This window comes from Cibotium barometz, chromosome 31 (genome assembly GCF_041138505.1).
Source record: "Cibotium barometz isolate CiBa-2024 chromosome 31, ASM4113850v1, whole genome shotgun sequence".
Taxonomy (NCBI): domain Eukaryota; kingdom Viridiplantae; phylum Streptophyta; class Polypodiopsida; order Cyatheales; family Cibotiaceae; genus Cibotium; species Cibotium barometz.
The window spans coordinates 17,833,040-17,841,067 of NC_141076.1; the positions used below are offsets into that span (position 1 = coordinate 17,833,040).

At 46.0% G+C, this 8,028-nt stretch overlaps 1 long non-coding RNA gene across 1 annotated transcript; it reads left to right on the forward strand.

Moving 5' to 3' along the window:
* The first annotated feature begins 1,511 nt into the window (after positions 1-1,511).
* LOC147620563 (uncharacterized) lies at positions 1,512-5,243 on the forward strand. Its single transcript, XR_015269951.1, has 3 exons — positions 1,512-1,653; positions 1,759-1,792; positions 2,298-5,243. It is a non-coding gene; the product is annotated as an uncharacterized LOC147620563 (long non-coding RNA).
* The last annotated feature ends 2,785 nt before the right edge of the window (positions 5,244-8,028 follow it).

An 8,028-nucleotide genomic window follows, 5' to 3' on the forward strand; every position in this document is an offset into this window, starting at 1 on the left:
TCCCGTCTCATTCGGGGTGCGCCTGGTCGACAGCCTTGAATTTGATGTTTGGATGGGCACTTCTTGTCTTGGACCAAGTCCAACGCTAGTTGACAAACCCATGACCGCAAATTGCACTTCTTCGTCTCATGACTGGTTTGGAGGCCAAAAAATCCCCAGGCGATATCAATGATACCACTGGACTTGGTTGGGGAGGGTGTTTTCTCCTCTTCCCCAAACCCAGAGTACCTCAGCCCTTCTTCCATGGATTCTTCACTACTAGTTTCAATGGTGGTCAGGTTTCTTTAAGACACTCAGGTGAGTGCTTGTTGAATGACCTGAACCCATAACTTTTATGATAGGAATATCCTGGGTGATTCAATGCACTATCGTCAGATGTAAGATCGTCTCCGATGGGCTTTCCAAATCTTAAGTGCATGTATGTATGATTTGATAAGCTACTTTGATGACCCAATTTAATTTTGATCAAATTTTGTTAATCTGTTTCGGAGGCCGTGAGATTGTAGAGAATAGTTCATGGCGTGAAGTGTTAGAAAACAGTTCACATCGTAAAAACGTTTTTCTATACTTTCGCGTGTTCAATTTTTTTTTCTCTTAGGGTCAAAAACCCTCGTCCTTGTTGTAGGCATCCCTCCTTTACCGACCTTCTTAGCCTTAGCCTGATTGTGCGTTGGATTGGACTAAACCGTGAGTTTGCAAGAAAAGTTCATGTCATGAACAAAAAAGGGGTTCACGCCGTGAAGGTGTTCTAAATGGCTTACATCATGAACAAATTGGTTCACGCCATGAAGAGTTTTGAAAAAGTTCACGGCGTGAACGGATTTCAAAACTTTCATGATTCTTAATCTTGTCAGACCTCGTGGCCTCAGAGGTGTCATGATAAGGTTACCTATTTTTGGCAAGGCAATCTTGTGATTTGCGACGTTACGGCGCTGATGTTGGGAGCGATTCGCGGCGTGAAGTTGCAGAAATGGTTCACGGCGTGAACGTTTTTCTATAGTTTCACGTGGAAACTTCCCTCGTCGACTATTATGATTTTGGGTGCAAAATACTTATCCAACGGTTCCCAAAATGATTGTGCCACATTCAAGGAGTGGAATAAAAGTTCAAGGTACAGTCAATGGCTCTTTTTTTAAAAAAAAATTATGAATTTTTGGAAAAGAAAAAAACAAAACACCAACTTGCTCATTCATGTTGATGCTTCCAATGATGCAAATATCAAAATTAACTAGAAAAAACAGTGAAGCTCTATTCTAAGATCACTCCACCACACACATACTCAACAACCACAACCAATTTCACACGATTTCTTACAACATTGTGGGGATATATTTCTACCTTTGTCTTTATGTTAAGTAGTTTTTGGAGAGGGAGAGAAAATAAGTAGTTTTCTACTCATTTTTCAACATTTTTGGATGGGAAAAAGTATATTTCTAGCCTTTATTCCATTGTATAATAACGTTATTCTCTAAGAAAATATTAAGACGAAAAAAAATCCCAAAAGGTGGACCTTAGGAAACGAATCCCACTTTTGGTAAGCTATGTGGTCTAAAAACACAAAGGTGCCACATGCTCTTGCATGTCCTTTCTTTTTCATGCTCGCCCTGTACCCCCTGGTTTCTCTGATCGAGCTTAGCATCTTGCTCTTCCGGAGTAAGTATTTGCATTTCCATTAATTTTCGGTTTCAGCGAACAATCTAAATCAATTTTCTATACCAATTACACTGTTGGATGTTGTTTAATTTGACTATTTTGCAGATCATAACTCCACCTGCTAGCGGAAATCTTCCAGGCAGGTTTTAATCTTGTGAACAATGGGTTTTAATCTTGTGAAAAATGAAATGGACAAATGAATAAATAGAAATTATGCGTTAATATATGTCTGCCAAGACATGGCTATTGAAGAAAAGGCTGCAGGAGAGGTGGCGTTGGATGCATTAGACGTAGAAGGCAAAAGAGGCAGGGCTACCCGTGCTTGGTTGTTGGCTAGCAGTTGATCTTTGCAGAGCCCAGCTGCGCCTCACCTGCCCTGCTTTAAAATGCACTGTATGTTTGTGTTCTGCGGTACATTTGTGTGATGTGCCGTGCATTATTCTGGTGGCCTCCCTGTGCCATATGTTTGCATTCTTCTGTACAGTTGTGCATATCATGATGTGTTGTTGTGCATGCATCCATTCCACTAGATTAGATTTGAAGTGCCAGTCGACAAGTGCTTAATCAAGGGGAAATTTGAAAGCACAAGTTGTTACAGATTGTGCACACGTTTAACTTGTGTATTTCGTGTGTGTGTGAATTAGGGATGCTGGCTGCTCGTGAGGACAGCCTACTTGGGGCCAATGTTGAGTTGCTGTCTTCCAAACAGGTGGGCTTTACGAAACTTTTGATCACTTTTATTCTCATATCAATGAAAGCTTTGAAATTTGTTTGTCATCATATGTTTCATCAGTCCCTGAATGCTCAATTTCAATCCTGGAAGCACTAGTGCACAGCGTGTGGGACCACCTGTGCCCAGCTGCGAGGAGCAGGAGCAGGGTGCAGCAAGACCTGGGTGCAGCTGTGAGGGGAGGGCCACAGAGGCGATGGGCAAGATGGGGCGCAGCCATGTGGTTGGGGCAGATGCCTGTACATGAGGAGGGGGAGCGAGCACCAGCAGTGTGCAGCACGAGCAGAGGCCTGCACTGGTTCACAACATGTAGAGAGTAAGAAAGCAAGAAAGAAAGATTATATTGATGTCTGCAAAAGACCCGAAGGGTCTATGAGACCAAAAGATGTCACATGTGTGTGTGTGTGTGTGAGAGAGAGAAGAAAGAAAGCTGTATTAACGTCTACTAGAGGCCGAACTTGACCTATGAGACAAATCAATGTACAACTGTCAATGTCTTCTGGATGTCCAGAAAAAAAAAGGACAAAATGAACATGAAATAAACTATGAAAGTAGTTAGCTAGTGGGGGGGTGTGATGGATGGAGCACTACTGCTAGAGGCTTAGTATGCAACCTATATGCGCAGGGTATACAAGAATGCAATGCAGATTTGTCTAGCTCCGACCAGTACCATAATGGGGAGACCTATCCAAAGGCCACTTTATGTGTAGGTTCTCGGCTATCATTGCTGAGTGGGTAGGCTGTTGAATGGTTTGGTTGGGGTATACGTGTAAACTCAGTTGAATGATGGAGTTCAATTTTGACTCAAACTAAGGTTGAAATAGGTGGGCCTCCTCCTCTTGCTGATTTCCATGATGAACAGGAACTAGACATAGTGAACGAAGTTGAAGCTATGGTTCCGGAACAGATCCTCTTGCATGATTTCAAGCACGGCTCCGGCCGAAAAGAAAGATAGTTTCTTACGAAGTTTCAAGACTGAGTGACAAATGAGGTAGCTCAATGGCAATGGAGCATGTCCTAGATCTGGAGTTGATGAGGGGATCGTGGCCGACGCCTGGGGGCATGCCCTCGTGGTCCTGGGCTCGGCCATTACGTAGTCTATTGATGGCCTTGAGGACCATGCCTTTTGTGAAGAAGGTGTAGGTAGTGGGGCGGGGAGCTATTGGTGGAGGCAAAGGTGGCGGATGGGGGATATGATAAGAGGGAGCATGCACAATATAACTTTTTGCTTCCTCTCTCAATGTCGGAGCGTGAGCTGTGAGCGCCCCCTCCCCCCCTCAACTTGTGCCTGCCCGCCATCGCCGGCCCTTCCTCTAATCGCCATTGCCGGCCCCCTCCCCTCCTTGCATTTTCACCCCCCCTCCCCTTCCCCCTTGCTCGTTTGCGCATGCAATTGCTCCCCACAGGAGATCAACCACAATCGAAAAACAAGTGCACAAGCTTAGATCACTAAACCTTGACTATTAATGTACAACACAATCATCCACAAGTCTGAAAATAACAAAACACAACTTGACGCCACCACTGGGCTAGAAAGGGCCTACCCCCCCCTCCCCCCTCAATACAAGTTGTATTTCTTGGAGTATTTGATGATTACAAGTTTCATGGGCTGATGAGCCAGATTTCTCCATACATGGAGTGAATACAAATGAATCAAATACCATAGATGTCGGTGACGAAACCATTTGTTGATGAAGACCGTGTCACAGGCAGTCTCCCACCTTCACTAGCCTAAGCACTCGCACTACACTGGTCTTCTGGGACCGTGCACCAACAGGCATGCCCATACTATCACTTAGCTGGGTGATTCACCGTGGAGGGAGGAAAACTTGGTACTCCAAATGGAAGCTTTGCTCTCAAATTCCCAGGCCCAATGACCTTCATTGGCTCTCAAAACTTGAGAGTACGGTCAGGGCAAACACACGGAAAATAGGATTTCACAGAATCCGAGAGAGAAAGAAAGAAAGTTGTGTTAACGTCTTCAAAAGGCCAAAATGACCTATGAGACCAAAAGGTTACATCATATCCATGAGGTACATCATTCTGGGTACAAAATAGTAATAAAGAAAGGTAACAAAAATCTAGAACTTTAAAATCTGATCTAGGTACATGAGCAGAGAGCTCTCATATCACCCTAATACATCCCTCATGGCTCACTGTGACATGGTGCTCAAGGTGGTAAAACTGAGCTGGCGCGAGGTGGTCTTGCGATGATGGGAGATGATGGCCGGGATCCTCCTGTGGTGGCGTGGCCGTGGGTGAGGGCCATGGGGTTTGGGGCGTCGAGCTCTTCATAACTCGGTGGCTCTGTCGAGTGTCACACCTCTCGGCCGAGCTCCTACACTAGCCCGTGGTCTGGGTATGATGGGTGGATCGGCCTTGGAGTGCTGGTATGGAAGAAGTCGGTGAGATCTCTCTGTGCTGGTCCTTGAGCAAGTACAGCTGATTTGGATCTCACTAAGGACTCCCTGTGTCTACAGAGCTCTAGAAGAAAAAGTCCCAGGCATCTCTGATCCGAGAAGTCCATAATCCTGGAAAGTGGTCTGAACCCAGCTCGGAAGAGGCAGTGGAACCTCCCCCGAATCTCATAGTATACAGGGCATCGGCATATGTAATGATCCGTTGTCTCGGGCTCTGTGTGACAGAGCTGGCATATCCTGTCCTCTGGTGTGGTCGCCCTAGGCCCATATCTGGCAGTCTCCACTCTCAGCTGGTGGGACGAGGTGCGGATCTGGCCGATCTCACATCTCATCCCAAAGGATAGGTGTATGTCCATGTAGTGTGGGCGGATGATGAACCCATCCTCTGTCAGGCATAGGAGGTGATCTTTGTAGAAGGAGAGAGAGAAAAAGAAAAGAAACATTTGCAAAAATAATTCTGCAAAACAAAGTAGATAGATTTGATTTGCACAAAAATCTTGCTAAACAAGAGCCAAAAAACCTGTTTCTACAGTGTGAACTGTTTTCATCCCACGTGGAGTAGTACGGTGCAACTTACAGGCTGGTACAAATCAGATATAGTCAGGTTCGGGCAGGTACATGCTGTACAGAGCAGTAACCTTGTTGCAAAAGGGCAGTAAGGACAGGTAATTACTGTATCAGTACAAAGAGGAGAGAAGACAATGAAGCTATGTTGCAGTCCACTGGGTAAGAGAGAGTCGGGTTTTGCTGCAGTCCACCTGAGAGAAAGAGAGCAAGTCGGCTTTGCTTCCACGCACTGGCAAAGAGAGTGAGTCAGGTTTTGCTTTAGCACGTCAGCAGAGAGCGAGAGTCGGATTTTGCTTCAGCACATCGGCAGAGAGAGAGAGAGAGCGTCGGGCTGGCGAAGGCTCTTACCTCCACGCCTTCACCTTACGTGGCCCCCAGCCAGTCTAATTTGTGTGTTCTTTGTGGCAAATACATGACTTTCTTCGAATGGGTTTTGGGCACCCACATTTATTATTGCCCATGGCCAATAATTTTAATGAATGTGAATACATAGCCTTATAAATACAAAGGTTAGAATAACACATTAAAATAAATGAATACACCATACTTACCACCTGTTCACATGCAACAAAACATGTCAGAAGACGGCAAACTTCACGGTGTGTGAAGTTTTTTGAAAACCCCAAACTCAACTTGTACATGAGTGATGTTCCGTATTGTGGTAAAGTCATGGGAGCACTCATTGACTCAGTGTGGGCGTCATGGATGTGTGGTTATATGTGGCAATCAAGCTTTAGGCTTTGATGGAAGTGTATGTGCAAGGGAAATGATGAGCCCAAGGTGTGGGAGTACCAGGCTAATCCAAAGCATGGTATCCAGAGTATGACGGGGTTTTGTTGTGGGATGACATACACCTTTCATGGTTGTCCCGAATTCTTTTTGTATGAGGGCATGAGCATTTTTTTATCGTGGTTGTCTTGTAAATCCATTGTGTCAGGATGGTGTTCACCATATGTGGTAGTATGGACAATATGGCACTAAATAAGCTTTCCAATTGGGAGCCTTCTCTCCTTGTGAAACACAATCTACTCTAGCTGGAGGATCTCCTCAAGCTCATCAACCTTTGGCGGTCTTTTGTGATAGGCTTCTCTGGATTTGGCCCCACATACTTCCGCAAAACCCTCACATGAAAGGCATTGTGAATCTTCCTATGATTGGGTAAAGCAAGTTTGTAAGCCACTTCATTGATCTTCTCAATCACCTTGAAGGGTCCATAATACCGAGTAGAAAGCTTAGGGTATGATCCCTCTCGTCCTGGCCTCTTCCGAAGCCTAGCTTTCTCAGATTTCAGCAATACCCAATGTCCTTCCTTGTCTTGCATGTCCCTTCTATGCTTGTCTTGAGACCTTGCAAGTTGCAATGGCTGTCTGTACCTGAGTGAAGGCTACATCCAAACCACGCACATACTCATCAGCTGCAAAAATCTCTCGTCCTGGCCTCTTCTGAAGCCTAGCAATACCAAATGTCCTTCCTTGACTTGCATGTCTCTTCTATGCTTGTCGGTAGCCCTCTTATGCTTGTCTTGAGACCTTGCAATGGCTGTCCGTACCTGAGTGAAGGCTACATCCAAACCACGCACATACTCATCAGCTGCAAAAATCTCATCTTTTGTGCGAAGGATGGGTGGCAAGATCACTCTGCTATGATTAATCTGAAACGGGGCTTTTCTTGTGGAGGCATGTACCGTGTTACTGTAGGCAAACTCTACAAGTGGAAGATACTTCTCCCATGCACTCTTTTGATCTGCCACATAACACTTTAACAAGTGCAAGACAGCTGAATTTGCAGCCTCACTCTGACCATCCGTTTGGGGGTGTGATAGGCTGATGAGAACTCAAGCTTAGTGCCTATGCTGTCAAATAGAGCCCTCGAAAAGAGGCTCGTAGTCCTAGGATCTCTGTCCCCAACGATGGACTTAGGCATACCATGATGCTTAAATATGTGAGCAAGGAAAAGCTTCACCATAAGATCGGCTTTAATGGTTTTCTTGACTGGCAAGAAGTGAGCTTGCTTGCTAAACCTGCCCACGATGGTCCTAATAGCATCATTTCCATGCGGGAATCTAGGCAAGTCCATAATTAAGTCCATGGTAATACTTTCCCATGGCTGCGAGTGTCAAATCCCCACGGATCTCCTCGTAGAACGCTCTTGAAAATCGACTTGAAACTTGCAAAACAAAGCCAAACAACGTGAAGGGGGTGCAGGCCTAACTCACCACCCAACTTGATAGCCGTGGGCAAAACCCACAAGTCTTGGCTGTCCCCACCGAGCCACGAGCTGAGCTAACTAGCAAGACGCATCAACCAATCTCTACCCCACGACGTCCCATACCGCCACGGAGCTACCCTCGCGGGCCTCGAGAGTCGAGACTGCTGCCCGCCTCGGCTGCATGCAGCAGGTGCACGTCTGCACTAGATCTAGGCTCCTGACCGTAGAGCTCTCGCAAAGACTCGCGAGACTCTCTAAACAATTGACTAACCTTGGCCACCCTTTTATAGGCTCTTGGCCGGTCACCGAGCATCCACACTTGGGCGCCCGCTCGTCCATACTTGGGTGCGCGCTCGTCCATACTTGGGTGCACGCCTGTCAGTCTATCCCTAGCCTAGCTCGCCAATCAGCCTGCCTAGCTTTAAGCTTTCCCAAGCCTCGAAGCTAGTC